The sequence below is a fragment of the Humulus lupulus genome, chromosome 3 (assembly GCF_963169125.1).
Source record: "Humulus lupulus chromosome 3, drHumLupu1.1, whole genome shotgun sequence".
Lineage (NCBI taxonomy): Eukaryota > Viridiplantae > Streptophyta > Magnoliopsida > Rosales > Cannabaceae > Humulus > Humulus lupulus.
This window is the reverse complement of record NC_084795.1, coordinates 25,483,898-25,509,814: the sequence shown is the minus strand read 5'-3', so window position 1 is coordinate 25,509,814 and position 25,917 is coordinate 25,483,898. Positions and strand designations below refer to the sequence as shown.

The 25,917-nt window shown below is 36.3% G+C and overlaps 1 non-coding gene across 1 annotated transcript; it reads right to left on the bottom strand.

Moving 5' to 3' along the window:
• Positions 1-2,808: 2,808 nt before the first annotated feature.
• On the bottom strand, positions 2,809-2,915 carry LOC133828053 (small nucleolar RNA R71). Its single transcript, XR_009890698.1, has one exon. It is a non-coding gene; the product is annotated as a small nucleolar RNA R71 (small nucleolar RNA).
• Positions 2,916-25,917: the final 23,002 nt, after the last annotated feature.

Here is a 25,917-nt window from a genome sequence, read left to right as displayed (position 1 = left end):
CCTTGACGTTTTGATCATTTGAATTTGAAGATTGGGCCATATGTTGGCCTTGAACATTGAATTTCGGTTGGGAAGGAAGTTTGCCTTTTTCCGGAATGGCCAAGGATTCAGTCAATTTTGAGAATTGACATTTCATTTCCTTGATTTCTTCCATCATTTGGCGATTCAATTTGGATTGTTCCTCCATGAATGCATGAAAAGTATTCTCGAGAGAATTTCGTTGTGGATGAGCATTGTAATGAGGTACAGAATACGCCTTTGATGGTTGAACTTGTTGCTCGTTTCTCCATTGGCCTCCAGACGATTGAGCTTGGTTGGAATCTCTCCAACTGAAATTTGGGTGGTTTCTCCAACCAGGGTTGTACGTATGGGAGAATGACTTGTTATATGCCCCTAAGGCATTGCATTGCTCCTCATAAACCCCCCTCATTTCATTCAAAACTAAGCAGTCCTTAGCTAAGTGCTCCGTCTCTCCACAAACAAAACAAGGTTCTTGCGGTTCCGCTTTAGATATCATGTGCGAATTTTGCCCATTTTTTGTCATTAAGACCTCAAACTGCTTTTTCAAAGCTTCGAGTTGGGCCTTAATACTATCCTCTTCTCGAAGTTGATAAATCCCAGATGGTTTATGTCGGTTGGTGCTGTCAGTAGCACTTGGACCAGTCCAGGTGTGAGACTTTTTTGCAGTTTCTTCGAGATATTCAAGAGCATCGTCTGGCTCTTTTTCGAGGAATTCACCATTGCATAGCATTTCTACAAACTGGCGCTCACGACTTGTGAGGCCTTCATAGAAGTAACTGACCAAGCGCCAGTTCTCATAGCCATGGTGCGGGCACTGTGATAAACGAGTTTTAGGCTCGTTTATGGTCCTAGTTTTTAGGCTATTTTTCATTAGTTAGGTTTGTTTTATTTCGGATTTATGCTCGTTTGTTCTTGTTTCAGGGTTATTGATGTTAAGTGATGCAAATATTGGAAAGGAGCGAAAATGGAATGAAATCGAGACAGATTTGTGACTTTTGGGTGGTTCTGTAAGTAGCGCTACAGCGCTACTTTGGGAGCGCCGTAGCGCTAGGAAGAAATCTTGAAGAGGCTAGGCACTGACTTTAGCGCTACAGCGCTACAACATCAGCGCTACAGCGCTTGGACGCAGTTTTCAGGAAGTTAGTTCCTGACTTTAGCGCTACAGCGCTACTAAAAGAGCGCTACAGCGCTAGGGTCGCGATTTCTGATATTTCTGGCTATTTTTGATGGGCAATTCAGTCTTTTCCAAAGGGAACTTTTGGTAGGTTTGCTTGGAATCATATAGGCGACTGAAAGAGGGCAAAAAGGGATAACGACGGCTGGAGTAAGAACATCATATTGGAGGATTCGTCTTTGAGTTTTTCATCTTTTTCTGTTAATTTTCATGTTTGTAATTGAACTATTATATGGCTAGAATGAATATCATAGGCTAAATTTTCTTTTAGGGCTTTTATGTGAATCTTTTGGAAACCCTTGTTATGGTTTAATGCAAAATTGATATTCTTCTTCATCTCTTTCAATTCCTTGCAATCTATGTTAATTGTGCGATTATTGATTGATCACCTCTAATTGCTATTTTATGAATCAAATTGAAATCTAAAAAGTGAAATTTGATATGCTTTGATTGTTTGGATGCAAATTTAATTTAGAACGAAGGTATCTAGATTATTTGCTTATTTTCTGAGTTGCGTGGCTAATGCCCTCTACATGATTCAATTTACCATAGAAATATAGGAAGTTGTCATTTAGATTGAATTTCATAAGTCTTAACCAGATTATGAATTGTTGTTGCAACTTATTCTTGAATAGGGAGAAGGGAATATAGATGCTTGCATTAGGAAATAACAGGGTGGAAAAATAGAGAATCATAATTGTCCTAATTGTATTTTCTTTGTTAATTTGTTTAATTCTTCACTGCGCTTCGTTAGTATTTTTCTTAGTTTAAAATCTCTGATAATTGTTTAATCAAATAGAATTAAAGGATTAATTGATTGGTAATTGATAAATCAGTCATTGAGGACGATACTTGGTTTTTACCATTTTATTACGAACTGCGACTGTGTGCACTTGCATAGCATAAAATATCGCAACAAGTTTTTGGCGCCGTTGCCGGGGACTGAAAATAATTATCAATATCAGTCTAATTAATTTTTATTCTAATTTGATTTTAATTTATCTTGTTTCTAATCTGTTTAGTTGCTTAATTTTTCTATCTCAGGTGAATTTTGGTATATGCGTGGCAGAAAAGGAAAAGCCACACTTGTTCCTCTGAATCCCGAGATTGAAAAGTCTTGCAATCAAATCAGAAAGAGCAAGAGAGAGGCCCAGAATTCTGTGAAGATGGCACAGAATGACGGGGATGGCAGGAATGTTCTAAATCCAGGAGTTGTTCAAGGAGTTCAAGCTCAGACCAATGCTGAGAGGAGCCTGAGAGATTATGTGCTACCCACTCTGACGGGAGTACAAAATAGTATACGCCCACCAGCTGTAGAGGCCAACAACTTCGAAATCAAACCTGCTATTTTACAAATGGTGCAGTCCTCTGTGCAATTCAATGGGTTGCCCTCTGAAGATCCTCACACTCATTTGTCCAACTTTCTGGAGCTGTGTGGAACCTTCAAATATAATGGGGTGAGCGATGACGCAATCAAGCTTAGGCTCTTCCCATTTTCTCTAAGGGACAGAGCTAAAAGTTGGCTGAACTCTCTGCAGCCAAACTCTATTGTCACTTGGCAAGATCTAGCTTAGAAATTCTTATCCAAATTCTTCCCTCCGTCCAAGGCTGCTAAATTGAGGGGAGAGATAAATAACTTTTGCCAGAATGACGGAGAGTCACTGTATGAAGCTTGGGAACGGTTTAAGGAACTCCTGAGAAGATGTCCTCACCATGGCATTGAACAGTGGATGCTAGTACAGAATTTCTACAATGGTTTATGTCCAACAACCAGAACTATTATTGATGCTGCAGTGGGTGGCACTTTTATGAGCAAGAGCGCAACTGGCGCTTATGAGTTGCTAGAGGACATGGCCACAAATAACCATCAATGGTCTGAGGAAAGATCATCTGGAGCCAGAAAGGTAGCTGGGGTGCATGAGCTTGATGCAATCACTGCTTTAACAGCGCAAGTAGCCTCTCTAACCAAGCAGTTACAACAGAGCAGTGTATCTGCTAATGCGGTTCAGATGGCGGTGAGGTGTGAAATGTGTGGTGGTGCTCATTCTGTCGATCAGTGCCCTATCTGTATAAATAATAACACCTCAATGGATCATGCCCAAGTCCAAGCGGTGGGAAACTTTCTGATAACTCTACAAAATAGAGTTATTTTACCACTTTTTATGTGATAATTGTTGCTTAATTCTTGAGTTTTTAATTGATTTATTAAGTTTTTAAGCAATTTTGAATTTAGTAGTCTTATCATGATTTTATATACTTTTGTGTGTTTTTATAAATATTTTGTTGTAAAATGTTGTAGTTAATTATTTGAATTATTATTGTTAAGTTAGTGGAAAAAAATGTTGTATTATTGAACTTAAATGTAAAATATAAATTAAGTTATAATTAATATTTTCAAAGAATTAAATTGATTTATTTTATAGTTGAAAATATTGTATTATGATTTATTTTATATTTATTTTGTAGGGAATATTGGCTCTTGAAAAGCAAGGAAATCAAAGGAAATGTGGTAGTTTTGAAAGAAAATAACAAGAAAAATGGTATTTTTCTTAGGCCCAAGGAAGCCAGCCAAAGCCCAGGCCCACAAATCAATCTCCTCCTCCAAGGCCCATTAGCTTCAGCAATTTCCCTTGCTGTGCCTCACGTTCAACTCACCTCCCCACTTCAGCAATCAATCAGCCTCCCTCCAAGTATCAATCCCTTCTTCAGCAATTCACTCATCTGCCAGCATCTTTGTCACCAGCCCACCAGGCCCAACGCCAGGCACCATACCATGAGCCGCCTGCCACAAGCTGCTCCCCACGCCCACTTCAGCCCCCATGCATGCCATTTTGTGTCTTGAGCCCAACAATGTCCTATTGTTCATTTTGTCTAAAAATACCACATTTTTACCACACTTTCTACATATTTTACCCCAAAACATCATTATTACACCCTATATTTTACCCCTATTTACCATATTATAATTAATTAAATTAATTTAATCAATTTAATTAATTTAAATTGATTATTTTAATACCTCATTTTGGCTATAAATATGGGGCTTTGAAGACCATTTAGGGTGTCCATTCTAGGGGGGAGGTTACTCTACACAAAGTTTCTACACATTCAAAACCTCTCAATTCTCTTCTTCTTCTTCTTCTTCTTTTTGGTTATTTTCTATGTATTTTTAGAGGAAATTTTGGGGGTTTCTCCTCCAAATTTTCCTATTTATGTTTGTAATTTTTATTTTGTATTTGTTATTCTAGCTATGTGTTTCTAATCTTTTTAAGATTATTAAGGTGATGATGAAACAATGTGTAACTAGATAGTGTTTATTTTGTATCTTGATTTCCCATTTTGTGCAACAAAGTTTATGGAATTTTCTTATTCAAATATCTTCTTTCATCTTAAATATCATGTATTTTGGATTGTTAGCACATATTTAAACTTTGTTCTTCATTAGTGCAAATACATAATATTCTTTGTGTAAGATGTGTCATTAAATTGAACACATCCATGCTTAGAACAAAAATATTATGTTTTGCCTTATAAATAATGTTCATTGATTTATTTGTTATTTCATTAGATTGATTTACACTAAATTCTTTGAAATTATAACTTTGAAAAGTGAAGAAAAATCCTATCTTTTTAGAAATAATTTGTGCTTAAGATTATAAATTTATTTAGAAAATGATAGTTTGATTTATTTTAACTATCACTAAAACTTGGGAATCAATGTACTTATAAATATTATTGAACTTATATTTTGTGGATTCTAATCCTTAATAATCTTATTTTACCATCTTCATTTCTATTATTAATTTATGTTATATATATATTGTCTTTAATTTCTTTATTAGTATCTTATATTTTATTTTTATTATACAAAAATCACATCAATCTTTGGAACTAGGTTAGAATTTATTATTTTTGATTTAAAATAGTTTTCTTTTTTATTTTAGACAACTCCTTTGGGTTCGACCTCGTGCTTACACGAAAACTATTCTATAAATACGATTCGTGCGCTTGTGAGTATAAATTTTCAAACATACCCGTTTTGGGTCCACCACTTTCAAAGGCCACTCAATAATCCATTTTCCAACAACTACAATCCTGGGTGGCGAAATCATCCCAATTTTTCGTGGAAGAATAATCAAGGCCAACAACCTCAGTTTCAGGGCCAATTTCAGAATAACATGCCTCAGCCACCTATGAATCAAGCTTCATCATCACAACAGTTTAGGCCTCAACAATCAATGCCTCAACCTGAGAGGCCTAATGAACTGCAAGCTGCCTTGTTGACTCTTACTAATACTCAGACTCAATTTATGACTGAGACCAAATCCTCTATTCGAAACCTTGAGACACAGGTTGGGCAGTTGGCCAATATGCTCAATAACAGACCCCAGGGAAACTTGCCTAGTAATACTGAAGTAAACCCCAAGGAGCAAGTACAGGCAATTACTCTGAGGAGTGGGAAGCAAACTACGCAGCCTAGATCTCCACAGGCAGTGGTTCAGAATAAAGGGATGGGTGAACAGTCTGATTCAGAAAGGGTTACTGAAGACCATCAACAGTCAGAACAGAGTCCGCCAGTTGTTATAGAGCAGCCAGTTAGAGTTCCATACCCTCAGAGGCTTAGAAAGACTACACTTGATAAACAGTTTTCTAAGTTTCTTGAGGTATTTAAAAAGCTGCACATAAACATTCCTTTTGCTAAGGCCTTGGAGCAGATGCCCAGTTATGTTAAGTTCATGAAGGAGATTCTGTCAAAGAAAAGGAAAATGGAGGACTATGAGACTGTAGCGCTCACTGAAGAGTGCAGTGCTATTTTACAAAGGAAATTACCCCAAAAGCTGAGAGATCCGGGGAGTTTCACCATACCTTGCACCATTGGCAAGTTTGAATGTAAGCACGCCTTATGTGATCTGGGGGCAAGTATCAATTTGATGCCCTTATCAGTGTTCAAAAGACTTGGTTTGGGGGAGGCAAAACCCACAACTGTCACTTTACAGCTCACAGACCGATCGTTAACACATCCACGAGGTATTATTGAGGATGTTCTTGTGAAGGTGGATAAGTTCATATTTCCCGCTGACTTTATTGTTCTAGACATGGAGGAGGACACAGATGTCCCAATTATTCTTGGTAGGCCATTTCTAGCCACAGGCCAAGCTTTTATTGATGTCCACAAGGGAGAGCTTAAGCTTAGAGTTCAAGGAGATGAGGTGGTCTTTAATGTCTTCAAGTCTATGAAGTATCCGGTGGCTAGTGACAGTTGCTTTAGTGTGGATGTGATAGAAAAGGCAGTCTCCAAAAGACGGGTGAGCAGTGATGCCTTAGAGGCATTACTATTGGGTGATGAGGGCGATGATGATGATGATGCTGAGATCAGAGAATGTGTAAACTGGATCAACTCGTTCTTACCATATTGGAAGAAGTTTCAAGAACTAGCAGATGCGACTGATAAACCGCTTACCTCCATTTAGCAGCCACCGCAGTTGGAATTAAAGGTCCTTCCAGATCACTTGCGCTATGCTTACCTAGGAGAGATTGAAACCTTACTTGGGTGGTACTTTTGATCAAGCAAAGTCTGTCCTCCTTCTGAAGTCTCTTTGAAGAAGGATCCAGCGTCCGGCTAAATGACGTTAAAGACAGCGCTTTGAGGAGGCAGCTCTCAGTTGTAAATTTATTTTATTTGGTTTTGAACAATGATGGGATTTTGTATTTAGTTGTCATTTTTATTTTCATGTATTTTTAAACCGTGCAAATCGTGAAAAGAAAAAAAAAAGTAAAACAAAAAAAATAAATAATAAAAAAGAAAAAAAAATTAAAAAAAAATAAAAATGGAAAATACAACAATGTGGTGATTTCAGGCACCATAGCATTACAGCGCTATACTTGCAGCGCTATGGTGCTCTTCTCAGAGAAGGACAGCACATTCGGAGGTCAACAAGCGCTGCAGCGCTGGTTCCAGAGGCCAAGTCCCAAATAGCGTATAAGCGCTACAGCGCTACTCATGTAGCGCTATAGCGCTCGGCCCAGTAAACCACTTAAAAAATCATAAAGGTGCGATTTTTTTCCCTCATTTCCTCTTCTTTCTTTTTCTTCATTCCTATTTTCTTATTCCCATCCTCTCCATAACCTCCATAGCCTTTCCATTGCATCCTTTTTCCCATAAATTTCCCCACACACCCTCCATCTTTCCTTCATTCTTCATCTTATTTCCTTCTTTCTTCCCTTCCATTCCAACCTATTTCAATTTTGCCCCAAATCTGTTTTGCAACCCTAGGAATTCATTGATCTAATTTCTTGCAAAAAGTGGAAATTCTGAAGGGGGTATTCACAATCAAGCATGAGGGAATCGATTGCAAAGGTTTGGTAAGTGGTCTTCTTCCCTTTCCTTCTCCGATTTGTTTTGCTGTGATATTTGGGATTGGCTGGCCTTGATAGATTGAAGAGGGTGAATCCCTTCTGTGGCTTGGGTTTGGGGATTCTAGTTGATTTGCTTGAAAGATTGAATATTGTTACTGTTTGTGAAGAGGAAAGGGTTTATTGATAGGGGAGGTGCTGTAAAAATTTTGTCTTGTGGTTTGGTGATAATAGAGATAATGGCACCCAAGAGTAGAGCGGGCAGAAATAAGGACAAGGGAAAGGGGCAAGCATCTGCGTCTCAACCTAGGGAAGATAGTTCTGAGCATGAGTATGATGAGACTCGATTTATCAATTTCAAGGCTCAGGAGCGGTATGAGAAATTTGTTAGGAAGCCTTTGATCCCCGAGCGAGAAGTGGAATTTCAGTCTGAACCGTTTGCTCATCCGGTTTTTGAACGGGTTCGGGCGAATCTCATGAATAGAAAATGGGGCGATTTCGTAACTAGGCTGGCACAGGCTAATGTGTCGTTGGTGTATGAGTTTTATGCCAACTTACGAGATAAACACAATGACACAGTCTTTGTTCGAGGGAAACGTGTGCCCTTCAATGCTGAAGCGATTAATAAGGTGTTCAAAGCCCCGCATATCAAACAAGAGGAGGAAGAATATGCCCAATTCTTGAACGGATCTATTGATTTTGCGGCTGTGGCTGATAGACTGTGTTTTGAAGGCGCCCCTTGGAATTTATCTGGCAGCCTCCCTAAAAGTATAGCCTCATGCCAGCTTAACATGGAGGCGAGATTTTGGGCGTTCTTTGTGTGTGCTCGATTCATGCCTGTTAGTCATGTATCTGATATGACTAAAGATCGAGCCTTATTGATGTACGCATTGATGCAGGGAATGAGTGTTAATCCGAGTATTTGGATTAAGGCCAACATCAATTTCATTGAAAAAGGGCACACTACTGGAGGTTTAGCCCATGGATCAGTCATCACGATGTTGTGCTGTAAGGCTGGTGTCCCCGAATTTGTAACTGATATCTATCATTCGCTGCAGCAACCATTATCCATTAATTTGATGAACGACTATCCTGAGCCTTCTTTATATGTGCCGCAAGCAAGAAAAAAGGGAAAGCGCCGTGTGGAAGCTGCTGTGGAGGAGGAAGATGAACCAGTTTTATTGGGTGGCGGTAGCAATTCAAGCTTGCAGCAAGTTAATGAGAAGTTGGATTATCTAATCCAACAGAATCAATATGTGGTTCAGCAGCAGCATATGGTGAATCAGTATTTGGGCCAGCGTTATGATTATGAAGTGAGTCAGGTGGCTCAATTAAACAATTTGGTGAACCGCTGGTCGCTAGATGATTCAGATCGCACGTATTTTGCTCCACCTCCACCTTATCCACCGTACTCTCCGTTTTACCCTCCGCCTCCACCCCCGTCCTTTATTGGTTTTCCTGCACCTCAACCTCCGCAATCTCAGCCTTTCGAAGGTCCTTCGTTCCATCCACCACCACCGCCATACTGATGTGGCTGGTCAGGTAAGTTCTCTTCCCTTGTTCTTTTCCTTATCACATTGGGGACAATGTGCATTTTAAGTTTGGGGGAGAGCTTATTTTAAATTGTTTTGTTTTGTGCGTTGTTTAGTTTAAATTTTTAGTCTGTTGTGTTATTTTCTGTGTTGTTAGTGTAATTGTTAAACCATCATTCATGTCTGTTGCTGCTTTGTTTTTGCTTGTGAAAAGGAAATTGAATTCAACTGTGTGCTTGGTTCAATTGGTTTAGAGTTTAATTTAAAGGTTTTGTGGGAAATTTTTAATATGTTTTGAAAATGCAACATTTTGGAGTTTATTATATATGTTTGACTAGGATTGGTGGTATGACAATTTGAATTTGATAGAACTTGCATTGTTTGGCCTTTGAGGCGAAATTCTTGATGACATGTGTTTAGAAAAGTGATTTAGGCAATTTTAGTGGATCGATTGTGCCTTTCAAGCCAACCTTGATTTAATTATCCTTAGTCACCCTTTTTGAGCCTTAAACTTGGTTTTTGTTCTTGATTATACTATTTGAGCCTAAATTTCCTAACGTCATTATTTTTGTTTTCTTTTTCCTTTGTTATCATAAGCATATAATTTGTGGGAAAGAAGAATGCAAAATAGTAAGGAGTGTAGTATGATTGTGCCAAAAGAAGAGAGAGAGAAGTCTTTGAGAAAATATAAAAAAAAAAAAGAATCACTTTGTCACACTCCTCGATTATATATAGATATGGAAAATCTTTAGTTTGGGGGAGTGTGATTCAGAAAAATATATATATATATATATAAGAAAATGAAAAGTGTTGTAATCTCTCTCTCTAATTGTATAAAATGGTGATTTTTGGGGTGGTAAAGAAAAATTTGGCTGGTTTTAAGGTTGTATGCTTATGGTAACGATTGAGCTCAAATGACAATTTTATCTACCCCTGCATAAGCCTAACGCTATCACCTGTGAAAGTCCTTTTGATTTCAAAACACGTGTTATTGACATTAGTGGAGAAGGTCAAGTAATGCGAGCATATTGAAAATTTGGTCTGTGGAATTGTCTGGAAGGAGTTGAGCATATATGATAGAGTCCAAATGTTGCAGTCATTTTCATGATATATTTGATTTCCCTAATTGAACTTTACAAATTGAACTTTAAGGCAATTGTGCTGAAATTCTGGTTATTGTTATTGCAATTGAGATTTCATGAGTTTTGGCAAAGCAGTATAGATGGTAATGATGGTTTAGCTGGTTCGTTTTGTGTTTGTTTCGTTTTGTCAGTTTAATTTAGGATTTACTCGTGGGCGAGTAAAGATTTAGTTTGGGGGAGTTTGATAAACGAGTTTTAGGCTCATTTATGGTCCTAGTTTTTAGGCTATTTTTCATTAGTTAGGTTTGTTTTATTTCGGATTTATGCTCGTTCTTGTTTCAGGGTTATTGATGTTAAGTGATGCAAATATTGGAAAGGAGCGAAAATGGAATGAAATCGAGACGGATTTGTGACTTTTGGGTGGTTCTGTAAGTAGCGCTACAGCGCTACTTTGGGAGCGCCGTAGCGCTAGGAAGAAATCTTGAAGAGGCTAGGCACTGACTTTAGCGCTACAGCGCTACAACATCAGCGCTACAGCGCTTGGACGCAGTTTTCAGGAAGTTAGTTCCTGACTTTAGCGCTACAGCGCTACTAAAAGAGCGCTACAGCGCTGGTGCCCAGATTTTCCCCCATTTTGGCTCTGAGTTTAGCGCTACAGCGCTAGGGTCGCGATTTCTGATATTTCTGGCTATTTTTTATGGGCAATTCAGTTTTTTCCAGAGGGAACTTTTGGTAGGTTTGCTTGGAATCATATAGGCGACTGAAAGAGGGCAAAAAGGGATAACGACGGCTGGAGTAAGAACATCATATTGGAGGATTCGTCTCTGAGTTTTTCATCTTTTTCTGTTAATTTTCATGTTTGTAATTGAAATATTATATGGCTAGAATGAATATCGTAGGCTAAATTTTCTTTTAGGGCTTTTATGTGAATCTTTTGGAAACCCTTGTTATGGTTTAATGCAAAATTGATATTCTTCTTCATCTCTTTCAATTCCTTGCAATCTATGTTAATTGTGCGACTATTGATTGATCACCTCTAATTGCTATTTTATGAATCAAATTGAAATCTGAAAAGTGAAATTTGATATGCTTTGATTGTTTGGATGCAAATTTAATTTAGAACGAAGGTATCTAGATTATTTGCTTATTTTCTGAGTTGCGTGGCTAATGCCCTCTACATAACCAGAATTATTTGCTTAACCAGATTATGAATTGTTGTTGCAACTTATTCTTGAATAGGGAGAAGGGAATATAGATGCTTGCATTAGGAAATAACAGGGTGGAAAAATAGAGAATCATAATTGTCCTAATTGTATTTTCTTTGTTAATTTGTTTAATTCTTCACTGCGCTTCGTTAGTATTTTTCTTAGTTTAAAATCTCTGATAATTGTTTAATCAAATAGAATTAAATGATTAATTGATTGGTAATTGATAAATCAGTCCTTGAGGACGATACTTGGTTTTTACCATTTTATTACGAACTGCGACTGTGTGCACTTGCATAGCATAAAATATCGCAACACACTGATTTAACAGATCTTTGAATCTTTCCCAGACTTGATAGAACGTTTCATTGTCTTTTTGGGAAAATGTGGAAATCTGTCGTTTTAGACTGTTGGTCTTATGGCTGGGGAAGTGTTTCAGAAAGAAAGATTTGGTCATTTCCTCCCATGTTCCAATCGACCTAGGTCTCAAAGAGTACAACCAGCTTTTGGCTTTGTCCTTCAAGGAGAAAGGGAAGAACTTCAGTCGCACAGCATCGGCATTGTCGACTCGGTTATAGAACGTGGCTACCACCTCCTTGAATTCTCTGATATGCACGTATGGGCTTTCGTTTTCCATTCCATGAAATGTAGGCAAGAGTTGAATCATGCCAGGTTTAAATTCTAATGCGGGCATATTAGGAGGGAAGATAATGCATGAAGGTGTGGAAGTGCGAGTAGGATGGAGGTAGTCATTGAGAGTTCTTGGTTGGATTTCATCATTGCGAGCCATTGCGAATGGGTTATTATCAGCGAAAGTTTGTGGAGAAGCTGGATTGGTGGAAGGAGTTCCGGTAGGAGTGGCAGATGAATTGGAAGAAGTGTCACTGGAAGTTTCGTGATGATTCATCGACTCTTGGAAATTAGAATTAGATGGATTTATTTTTTGATTGATTTTTTTTTTTTTTTTGTTAAACTTGTTCCCAGGTAGATTTGGAGGTTTTCAGGTGATCTCCAACGCCTTACTAGAACTCCCCGAGGTTACTGAGTAAGTATGGTGGATCACAAGTCAACCTTTTCGACCAAACAACCTTTAAGCAAAGTGAAATTGCATATTTTGACAAAACAAGCTTGGTTTTCTTATAGTAATAAGTTCAACAGTGTAATAGTGCAAATGTAGATGCTCGAAATGTTCCCAGGCCGATTGGGAAGGTTGCCAAGGTACCGCTTTAGACCCACACTTGCCTAGACAGAACTCCCCGAGGTTCCCAAGTAAGTGTGGAGGGTAAGGCTATCACAAACCTTATTTAACAACCAATCTTTCTAGACAGAACAATATCGATTTCTACCATTTGTAATATTACACAATTGTTCCTAATACTAAGAGTTTTATGATTAAAATTTTATGAACAATTTTATGCAATTTTATGTTTTTTTTTTTTTTTTTTTTGAAAAACCTAAATTCTAAGGAAAACTAAGGCAAAGAAAAAAAAGAAAAATCCTAAACTAAGCAACAAAATAAACAACACAAGAATAAAATTAAGAAAAGAAAATTATAGTGAAGATAGAATAGCAAGCTTAATCTTTTTTTTTCAAATATGTATTAAACTAAAAAAAATAGAATAGAAATTAAGAAAGGAAAGAAGAAAATGGAGTAAGAATTAGCTAAGAAGAAAAAAAATAATAATAACAATTATTATATAAATATATATGGTTTTTTTTTTTTTTAACCAAAAGAAAAAAAAATGGAAAAAAAAAAGAAGAAAGAAATAAAGATGGAAATAAAGGAAAAGTATATATATATATATATATATATATTTTTTGGTTTTTTTTTTCTTTTACAGATATGTATATATATATATTTTTAACCGAAAAAAAAGGAGTAAAAGAAGAGAAGAGAAATAATAATAAATGTATATATATAAATAAAGATTTTTTTTTGTGATCTTTTTGGTTTTTTTTTTAATTAAAAATTAGTAAAAAAAAATTATATTAACACAATATTTATTCAACACAAACACAAATAAAGTTACTAATATTTTTGTAAAAATTTCACTAAACCTTTGAAAATTACCTCCCAGGCAACGGCGCCAAAATTTGTTTAACGCCAAAAATGTGACAACCACTAAGCGGTGGTTGTAGTATAATCGGGCGGTCGATCCACAAGGAGGTAACCTAAAATTAAAAGGTTAGTAGGAAATAGCACAAAAAGTTAGTAACAAGAAGTAAATAAAATTGTAAATGGAAATATGTTTGAGATGTTGGTATTGTATTTTGATAAAGTGATGAAATGAAATAAGTGAAATAAAGGTAAGATGTAATCAAGAGTTTGAGAAAATGAAAGGTTTCAAGAATCATCCATATGCTTGTTTAGTTACTTGGTTACTTGGTTTACAAAATAACACAAGTAAATAGTTCACATCCCAACATTTACTTGGAAAATCTAACATTAAAGTCCATAGTTTATCTAACAAAAGTTCATTTGAGTTATAAAGTTCTTTACTTTAAAAGCACAATGTTAATCTTATGAAAAATCTAAAAATGACAAAATACCCAAGGGCAATAATGCAATATAAGATTAGACATAAAATTATGTATCAATATTACTTTTACTAATTAGAAGCACATAGAAAGAGCATGACTAATCCTATATACTATTAGCATAAGTAAATAAAGATAACAAAATAAAGATGGAGATGAAAGAACATAAATAACTCAAATATATTACATTAAGAACATAGTAAATCAAAGTAGCAAAATAACATAACTTGCATATGGAATCATCCCTAACCTTCCTAGGAAGATTAGGCCATTATGCTCATGATTCTCACAAAATTCTAAGAAGAAAATATGAGAAGAAAGTGAGTGAAAATTTTGCTATAGTTTCTCTACTCTAGAAATTACATACCAAATGTGAAGAAAGTGTCCCTATTTATAGATGGGGAAAATGACTAAAAAGAAATTAAACAACAAAATGGGGTTTACAAAATAAATCTAAAATATTAATAATAAATTATGATTTAAAATAAAATCAAATCTTATTATTAATATTACCCTAGCTATATTGGTGTATGGTCAAATGCCTTTTTTCAAAAGCACAAAAAAAGATGAGCTTTAAAGCTCAAAATGGTAATTTTGCAAGGCCCAATACCCACAAAATATGGGTTGAAGGTGGCTGGTGGCAGCTGGTCCATTGACGAATTTCTAGCCAATGGGAGTGCGACACATAGGCAACTGGCTGGGGTGAATTGGGCCTTCATTTGGGGAAGCTTGGGCGTGCGTGTGGCTGAAAGAGGACTGAAGGCAGATGGGCCTTGGTGATGCTGAAGATTGTATTTGGACCTTGGAGGCTGGGAGTCAAGGATCACGTTGGTGGAGATCACATGCTGGGTCAATTGGCATATGATATTGATGGTAGAATTTGGTCACGTGGTGGAATGGCTGAAAGAAGGAGAGAACTTGTGCTGGGCTTGGGCTGCTGAAACCGTGGGCCTGCTGGGTTCTTTGGGCCTGAAATAATAAAAAAAAGAAGTTAACTACAATAATATCATTTTTCAGCTCTCATTTTTCAAGTTTAATTCTTTTCTTTTCTTTTCTATATTTTTTCTTTTAATTAGGCTCAAATGCATTATAATTCATATAAAGTATTTTTAAATTAAATTAAAACTAATATTTTCCATTTAAATAATATATCATAATAAATTCAAGAAAATATTATTCAAAACTTAATTTAATTTGAACTTAAACTTGATAAAATGACATCTTTTGAGCACTAATCACAACCCCCAACCAGCTTATTGCTAGTCCCTAGCAATTCAAGCGAAAAAGAAAATTGTCAAGTTGAATAATCAAGTCAAACCAAGCAAAATCATCTAAGCATTTTCAAATTATCAGCAAGAAGTCAGAAATTACTATCTACGCTACTATAGTTGCGATTTCAGAGTTGTGTATGTGTGCACCAAACCATATTCTTTTTCTCACAAGTCATAACACAAATAGTATCGAAAAATCTCAAAAGTATAAATATCTCAACTCCAAATTCATCACGGGCATTAAAAGTATTGTAGGGGAAGGATTACACTCTTGGAGTTGGAAATGTAACAGTTTACGCTCAAATAAGAAAAGATAAAAAATTTAGGACAAACAATTTGAACAAATATTGATCACAAGATAGGCAAATCAACTTATTGGGATTCAAATGACAAACAACATTTGGGATTTACATGAGAAAACTCAAAGAACAAAATGACAACTAATTAGAAATGATAAATAAGAAAATGAACTATAATGATAATAATTTTTTTTTAATACAATTACACAAAATAATAGTAATAGAAATATATATACTATTATTATTTTTCTTTAACAATTACAAAATAATAGAAGGAAGAGTTGCTCTTGTTCTTTTTTTTCATTTATTTATTATTTTTTTCTTTTTTCTTTTTCTTCTTTTTTTTTTTCTTTTTTTTCATTTTTTTTTTGACAAGAGACAACACAAAGATAACAAGGAAATTACAAATACAATACAACACAAACTTATTACAAAGACTTTTCTTAATTGAAAAACATCCCTCTAGTAAATGTCATGTTTTAAATTCCAAAGATGTGACTTTACAAAGATAATACATGCATTGATTTTAAGTCCAATGGGCTTATAATCAAATGAGAAATTTCATAGGCCTAAAGCCCATGATAATTTCGACCTGGGGTTGTTAATTGACTATTATTTTATTGATTTTTTAATTAAATAAATGACATAAATGAGTCTATAAAAGGAATGCTAAGAGAGAGTTTAAATCACAAGTTAAAACACAAGTTTTAGATGCTCTTTAAACATAAGTCATTTTCTAAGCCTTATTGTTCATTTATCTTCTTCTCTCTGTATCTATCTCATGTGTTGAGAATTGCTCACTCTAATCTAGGTGATTCCAATGATACTTTGGAAGACTGTGAAGAAAATTGAAGATTGGTTCAGTTTCTTGGTAATACTCTGCGGCAGAAATGATACAAGGGATAAAGAAACTAAAGGAATGACTCATTCATTCCGCTGTGTATAATGTAAGTATTCTTATAATTATTTTCTCCTTGAATTCAATTTTAGAAATATGTTCTAGGTTGTCTTATATTAACTTGTTTAATAATATATCTACATGAAAATAAATAAATATATTGTATAAGTTTCCCAACAACTGGTATCAGAACCTCTGGTAATCTTTATTTTCATGCATGAACATGTTAAAAAATTGAAGTATTTGATGTGTTTGAATAATTGGATGGATTTTCATGTTTTTATTAAGCATATTGATTTTATGTGATTATTAGCAATTGTTAGGTTATTTTGTTGTGTTTTCTATGCCATTAATTTGTATATATGATTTGTTTTGTGTAAAACATGTTAAAAATTAATTAGAAAACGTTTTTGGTTTGAAAAATTGCAAAAAAAAAATTTATGGAAAATTTTGGCCTGGCTGCCATTGCGTGCGCGCACACGTGCCACTGCCCGCGCACCCTAGACCAGCACTTCCTCCACGCACGCCCACTCCATCTGCACACCAAGCACCGTGACACGGGTACTGTTCATAAAAAAAATTATTTTTTAAATTAAAGAAATTAAAATGTGAAAATTAATTATTTATAATCAAAGCCAAAAATATCATATTTGTTTTTGCATTTAAAAATATTTTTAAAATAAGATATTTTTGTTGGTTGAGATTTAAATAATTAGATATTTTTACAAAGATTCAAATTCAAATTTAAAAATAGACTAACAGCTTAATTTTAAATCTTTTAATATATTAAAATATTAGAATTAAGATATCAGATATTTAAGATATTTTCTTTTAAATGCTTATTATTTTTTATTAATTCTTTATTTGAAAATATAAATATCTATTTATTTTATAGTTTTTAATATTTAAATTATTTGAAATTTGAAATTTTTTAGTTAGATATTTTTATGGATATTTGAATTTGTTTAATTGTTTTAAGATATTTTAGGGTTGTTATAACTATTAATATTTTTTTAAAATAGTTAAATTATTAGCTTATTGTTCTAACAACACAAGATATTTTTTAAAAACGGTTAAGATATTGATTTTAAAATTTAAAATTGATTAAATTTTGAAAAATATCATTTTTTTCAACCAATTATTAAAATATTTTTTTAATGGGATTTAAATTAACTTTGGTTAATTGTTGATAAATCATATTTAAATTAAATTAATATTTTTCAAATTACCATAAACCAAGTTGATTGTTGATAAATAAAATTTAAATTAACTTTTGTTAATTGCTGATAAATTTCATTTAAATTGACTTATTTTTGTAAAAATTTAATTAATTCAAATTTTTGATCAATTCTAGATAATTAATTGTGATATTTTTGCAAATGAAATAAATTGTGGTATTTTTGCATAAATTCATAGACTTGCTCATATAGTAAAATGATTAGGCCCATCCAATTATAACATGTCTGTTTGCACTATATATGGTATTTTTGCAATTAGACTTAGATGCATATAGTGGCTCATATGTTTGCGAGATGTATGGATTTTGCCAAATAAAATATTCATAAAATGATAGGTTTTATTTGTGCCCATTGGAAAATGTAAAGTTTAAATTCATCTCTTGTGGGTGTTTCCACTTGTGAAGACTAATTTGTTTTGCATGACTATAGTGAGCCTAATCAATTTATAACAATTAATAAAATGAAGGTTTAAATTCCTGTCTTTTGGACCTTGTATGGAAGTTTGGGGGCCTTTGTAGTGGGAACGACATATTGGACCTAGCCCTCCTCCATACAAGCCCAATTATTAAGAGTCATTTATCTGAGTTGGACTTAATGGTATAGGTTCATTATATTAGTTAAACCTAAATATTGATTTGCAACAGATTAATTCTAAATTAATTGAATTTGTTTCAATGTGACACTTTATAATTAATAGGAAATTATAGGAGTTTGGCTTTAAAAAAGTTAATTTTGTCAATTTTTTGGAGAACCATAGTCATTAATTTTCTAAAAATAAATAATAAAAATATTATTTTTAATTTTATAATGAGCTTATTTTAAGAATTACATTCGATCTCTACTATTGGTTTAACAACGTCAATAACTTAATGGGGCCTCGAGACGCTTTGATTTGTCCCCCTACGAAAGGTGTTCATTAATTATTTTGACAAAGTTAGATTTCGAAAGATAGATAATTATAGGTCAAATTCTATTAGACTCACCCCTACGATGACCACTAGGACTAAATCTGTGATTATCGAAACCGTGGGTCTAGCTCGTAAATAAGAGATTTTGTTTTCTTATTTTGATCGAATAGTAGGTTGTTAATAATGGTGTCCATTATTAAATAAATTTACAACTTTATTTAACTAGTGATATTTTTTACTCTCGCCAACCGGGACAAGGATATCATAGATTAGTTAAAAACTTAAAGAAATAGAGATATGATTGTTTTTGGTATTTTTTCTCATATCTTACATATTTTTTGTATATATTGTGCTATTTCTTGAAATTTGTGTGAATAAGAGTTTTATTGAGCAAAAGTGATTGATTTCTATTTTATTGATAATTTGTAGTTTTAAGTTAAGTAGTGTTTGTGTCTACTCCCATCATTTCTCAACTATCAATGGAGAAACTCACCGGAGAAAACTTCCTTAATTGAAAGCAGAATATCAACATAGAGTTGATTGGTGACAACTCCGAGTTCGTCATGATTGAGGAATCCCCAGAACGAGCATCGTGTCCGCACTTTCAAGATGCCACCGTCAATGCTCGTGCTGGCACCATAAATGCTAGGATAGCACCATCTCCGCACGTTCATGATGGCACCATGAATGTTCGGATGGCACCGTGTATGCACATTCATAATCAACTCAACTATGGTCTGACGCAGCTCATGAACGAGCTTTAGATTTTTGAACCTATCATGGGTGGACCTAGTAAGGGAGGAGAAAATAAGACTACTGCTGTTGTTGTTGATCCAGCTAAGGCTGAAGCTAACCCAGCTTCATCTTCGAAAGCTGAAAACAAGAGGAAAGGCGGACAAAACAACAACCCCAAGCCTGCAAAGGCTACAAAGAAGAGTGCACAACCAAATGCACAAACACCTAAGGGGAAGAACAAGAAAAATAAGAAAGGTAAAGGTAAGTTCTTTCACTGCAATGAGAAGGGGCATTGGAAACAAGATTGCCCCAAGTTTCTAGCAGCGAAAAACAAAGGTAATGATTATAGTTCATTTATCTTAGAAACATGTGTTTTAGAGAATGATAAATCTATTTGGATTATTGATTCTGGATCTACTAACCATGTTTGTAACTTTTTACAACTTCTTGAATCGTGGGAGGAAGTGGACGAAGGCGGCGGCTTAAAGCTTAGATTTTGGAACGGAGCGTTCGTTGCGGTCTAAGCTAGAGGAAGAGCTCGTCTGAAGTTCAAAAATAAATACTTAATTTTAAATGATGTATTTTATTCCAGATTTTAGTAGAAATTTAATTTCAGTTTCCATGTTGCAATTAGAACAATTTGTTATGACTTTCACAAGTTCTAATATATCTATTTCCTTCAATGGATGACAATTGCGTATTGCATGTTTGGAAAATGGGCTTTATATTCTGCGACCTAACGAACCCCTCACTCTTAACAATGATTTATTCAAAGTAGCTAAACCTAGGACCAATAAATGTCAAAAGACTGATAACGATAATATGACATATTTATGGCAATTGAGACTAGGTCACATTGGCTATGATAGGATTCAAAGACTTACAAAGGACGGGCCTTTGAGGGAACTCACCTTAGGTGAATTACCTGTCTATGAATCTTTTCTAGAAGGCAAACTGACCAAGCGTCCATTCTCTGCAAAGGGTGATAGGGCCAAAGAACCACTTGGTCTTATGCATTCAGATGTTTGTGGATCTTTGAATATACAAGCCAGGGGTGGTTTTGAGTATTTCGTCACTTTCATTGACGATTACTCTAGATACTCATGTCTTTACCTAATGCATAGGAAATCAGAAACATTTTCAAAGTTTCAGGAATTCCTAGCAATGACTCAGAACCAATTAGGTAAAACGTTAAAGATCTTGCGATTTGATAAGGGTGGAGAATATTTGGATATGCATTTCCAAGATCATTTAACTGAACTTGAGATTTTATCACAACTTACTGCCCTAGGTACTCCGCAACAAAATGGTGTAACAGAACGCCGGAACAGAACTTCATTGGAAATGGTTAGATGCATGCTTAGTTATTCAACTATACCAACTTCGTTCTGGGGACATGCAATTGAAACCGCGAACGGCACTCTCAATGTCATGCCATCTAAATTAATCCCCAAAACACCTTTAGAACGCTGGAATGGTCGTGAACCTAGTTTACGCCATTATAGAATTTGGGGGTGTCTCGCCCACGTCCTGAGGAAAAAGGAAACCACGCAGCAAAGTTGTTTTAGAGGAGATGGTTAAAGAATTGACTCCAACCAATGTTCCATCGTCATCAACGCGAGTTGATGATGAAATTCCCACTCTTCATGCCCAACCGACGCAAGTCGATTTAAATGAAGAAAGTACCATTGTTCCTGAGCAAACAATCACAGAGCCTCGTTGTAGAGGGAGGGTTTCAAGGAACCCAGTTCGCTATGGTTTGGATGGTGAAACCAATATGGTTATTGGTGACACTAGTGATGATGATCTATTGTCTTTCATACAGGCAATGGCTAGCCTTGAAAAGGAACTATAGCTCGAAGCCATGAAACAGGAAATGGAGTCCATGTCATCCTAGCGAAGCCAATATATGGTGAAGTTCTATTCATCTATTTGGCGATCACTGAGCATGCGATCAGTGCTGCTTTGGTAAAGGAAGAGAACAAGGTACAACACCCTGTATACTATATCAATAAAAGGCTAGTAGGTGCGGAGTCTAGGTATCCCCCTCTTGAAAAACTAGCCTAATGTTTAGTAATCGCCTCTCAAAAGCTGCGTCCATATTTCCAAGCTCACTCGATCCGAGTCCTAATTGATCAACTACTGAGACAGGTTCTTCAGAAACAAGAGGCCTCGGGACGATTACTCAAGTGGGCAGTGGAACTAGGATAGTTTGATATCACTTATCATTCAAGGACGACAATAAAAGGACAAGCATTGGCAGATTTCATAGTCGAAGGCACCAACCTTGAAGACCATTCCAACCAATTGGAGAGTGGAGATACCGAGAAGGAAGAAGATACTCCTGTATGGAAGCTATATGTTGATGGAGCATCCAATGAACACAACTCAGGCACAAGAATCATACTGATCACTCCGGAGAATCATCGAATCCATTGCACTCTCAGACGCTTCAAACAACAAGGCTGAGTACGAGGCATTACGCTTGTCTCGGGATGTACATGCACAGTCCCTGGAGATATTCAGCGATTCCCAGCTAGTGGTGTACCAGGTACTGGGGGAGTATCAAGCCAAGGGACTTACGATGGTGCAGTACCTGAACAAGGTGAAGGACTTGTTAGCACAGTTCAAGAAATACTCAATTATACATGTCCCGAGATAGCAGAATGCCAATGCCGATGCCTTAGCCAAGCTTGCCAGTGCCAAAGACACAGACACCTTAAATGTTATTCTCGTCGAATACTTGGCAGAAAGAAGCATAACCGAGAAGGAGGCACTACCTGTTGAGTTAGGAGATACATGGATGACCCATATTATTAACTATCTCAACCAAGGAGTAATGCCCAACGATAGGAACAAAGTAAGGAAGTTGGTGAGACAAGTTGTGCGATATATAATAGTCGAAGGGCAACTGTACCAATGAAGGTACTCCCTACCACTGCTAAGGTGCGTTACACCCGACCAGTCAAAATTGTTAATGATCGAGGTACACAAGGGGTTTTGTGGAGATCACGGTGGAGGGCAGAGCCTATCGAAGAAAATCATAAGACAAGGATACTTTTGGCCGATGATGAATGAAGACTCGATGAAGTATGTTAGAAGATGCCACAAGTGTTAGATGTTCTCCAAGATACCTTGAGCAGCACCTAACGAATTAACACAGATGCAGAGCCCTTGGCCTTTTGCTGTATGGGGGATCGACCTAATCGGAAAGCTACCCACGGGAAGGGGAGGAGTCCAATTTGTTGTTGTAGCTGTGGACTACTTCACCAAATGGAATGAAACAGAACCGCTCGCCACCATAACCTCAAAGAAAGTCTTATACTTTGTGGTGAAGAATATCATATGTCGATTTGACCCACCAAAGAAGATAGTCTCGAACAATGGGACTCAATTCAACAATGATTTGTTCACCGACTTTTGTATGAGGCATGGAATCACAAAGAGCTTTTCCTCGGTAGCACACCCCCAAGCTAATGGCCAAGTAGAAGCAGTGAACAAGACTATCAAAGACACTCTGAAGAAACGCCTTGAACAAGCCAAAGGAGCCTGGCCAGAATTACTTCCGGAGGTCCTATGGTCACATCGAACGACAGCATGAACGGCGACATGGCATACGCCATTCTCTTTGGCGTTTGGGTATGAAGCCATGTTGCCAGTTGAACTCACTCCCCAACGCATAGACGGGAGGCATACGATCAGGGGAGGAACCATAAACTAATAGAAGAGTTGCTCGATTTAATCATAGAAAGACGAGAAAAGGCAAGTCTCAGAGTAGCAACACATCAACAAAAAGTGGCCAGATACTTCAACTCTAGAGTGAAAGATCAAAAATTCCAGGTTGGGGTCTTAGTACTCATGAGGGTATTCCTATATACTAAGGACACTACGGCAGGGGTACTAGGACCTAACTGGGAAGGGCCATACCTTGTGGAGGAGGTGATACCACCAGGGACGTACAAGATAGTTCGACTGAATGGTGAACTAATCAGAGACTACTGGAATGGCGAACACCTCCACCGGTACTATCAATGAAGTTGCTCAGTAGCAATACAAGTTTTAATTTGAAAATGTATTATTTATGAATTATCTATGTAACATCCATTGTGCTTCAATGAATGAATTTAATTTCTAAAGTTTCTCTTAGTTCTTTAAATTTCGTTCAACGAAGGACTTATCCTGTAGACCTGTCAACCCCATCGGATTATGTTCAATTCTGTTCCCTGAGGGACCTATCGACCCATACGATCCATAAGAGAGAATGGTCCTAGGACCTTGTCGCCAAATTTATGGATCATGTTCGATCTTGGTTCTTGAGGAGCCTATCTGTAATGCCCCAAAATCCCTAATGTGGTTTAATGGTTGGATTAGTAGGCCGGGAGGGCCATAATTGTTTTATTATGCCATTAAACTATTATAAGCATGTTTATGTGAGTTATATTATAATATGATGTTAAATGCATGCATGCGGGTCCACATTTCATTATAGGGGCATTTTGGTAATTTGGCCCGTTGAGGGCATAATTGTATATTTTGGTGCATGTTTGTGATTAATTGATGATGCCACATTATAATGTGGATTTGTTCGAGCCATTCGACATGAGACAATCTTTGAGTATAAATTGGTGGTTTAGTCATAACGAGATTAAGTTCGAGGCTCGGGGTGAGTCTCGGGATATTTTGGTGATTAGAGTGTTGCAAGGAATTAAAGGGTAACGAGATATGAATTATTGGTATTTGAGAATATTGAGAATAACAGGAATTGGATGGTGTTAATTATGATTAACGAAATAGGTGAAAAATGACGATTTTACCCTTGGGAGTCTTTAGAAACCTTTAAATGACCTAGGGGCAAAAAGGTCATTTCACATTAAGATTTATATAAGCCATTGAAGGCTGTAGAAGGTTGGAAAAAACAGAGTATCAAGTTTCTCCTCCCGAACCTCCTTTCTTCTCTCTTTTTCTTTTGAATTTTTGAGCTGTTCTTGAGGATTCAAGCTAGGGAAATGGATCTTGAGGGCTTAGGATTGTGTTCCACCATTGAAGAGGGTTTAATCTTGAGCTTGAGGTAAGATTCAGCCATGAAATTTCTGGTTTTACTCTATTTTTGGTTTGGTTGAAAGCTTGAGAGTTTTTATTATAGAATTGTGTATTTGGTGTGGTTTCAAGTGGTTCAAAGCTTGGGTTTTGTTGTTGGAATGTTGGTTGTGTTGTGGTGATGATTGGTGTTGATTTTGGGATTGATTTGAGGAAGGTTTGGTTGTGTTTGGTTTGAGAAAAAAAAGGGAAAAATCTGGGTTCCAGGTCGAGTTGTAACTCTGTTCTTAGGCGCTGCAACTTAAGCTGTGTGAAGGAGAAGTTGGTGCTGATGGGCTATTAGAGCTGCGGTTCTAGCTTGTAAAGCTGCGACTCTAATGTTGTCAGAGAGGGTTTTGGGCCCTTGATTTGGGTGGGGCTGCGGCTCAAGTGCTTGGGTCCGCGGCTCAAAATGGGAATTTGGCCAAAATGGGTTTTAAGTGATAGAAACTCAAACCTAAGGGCTCGGGATCGAACCTACTACCCGATTTAGTAGAATTTGACATCCCGGAGGTTAGGACTTGGTCCGGGAACCTTTAATTGCTCATTTTATTAATGGGATTTCATATTTGATTATGACTAGGTGACCGCTAAGGATCTAAAAGATAGATCGTTCTCAAGGGTCGTTCTTTTACTAATTATCGCTCGAACCCGAGGTAAGAAAACCTGCACCCCATATGTGACATGCATGGTTATCCTTGATGCATGTTGGATGTTTAAATGTGATGCATGTGATGCACGAGAAACATGTGATTAGGGCATGCCATGAGTATTGAATATGAAATTGATCAGAGCTTGAGTCTCTGTGTTTGTGCATGATCATAATTATGCTAGCAACTATTAAGTAAGCATGTTGAATGCCCTACTTTTGGATATTTAACATATGATATGTGCTTGGTAGTGTTGCTTACTTGTGCGTGGCTCTGACTAACTAGTCAGAATTGGCAATAGTGTCAGTATTAACTGTGAAGTTGTGACTTACTTGTCAAGTTCGCAGTAGTACTGAGCACTGGTCACCTAGTATTGACTAAAAAGTCAAGGACAGACTTAGTGTGTTTAACGCAAGACGATAAAAGATTAGATATAATCAAAATCTGCATTGAATGACTCAAATGAGCATTAATGCCGGACTGACCTCAAGTTCGATGAAAATTAAAAGCGCTTGTCTAGCCAAAGGCTAGTCATTTAGAGCCAGGGCCAGCGAGCCCCGATGACTGTTTAGTCACATGGCTATGGGTTCCGAGCCCCGTGGGGACTTACCCATCAGTCACCCATCTATTTGAGCTAGTGAATTACCCATCCGTCACTCATCTGTTTAAGTTGGTGACTTACCCATCAGCCACTCATTATGGTTTACTAGAACCTTAAGTGTTAAATCACTCATCTGATTAAGAGCTATAAGCTCCTTCATGGTTAGTGTAACCACAAAGTGATATTCACTCATCTGTTCAGGGTTATAAACTCTGTATGATTATTATGATCATCATTTGATATTATATACTTGCATTATTGTGTTTCTTGCTGGGCTTTGGCTCATGGGTGCTATGTGGTGTAGGTAAAGGGAAAGAGAAGCTCACCCAGCCTTG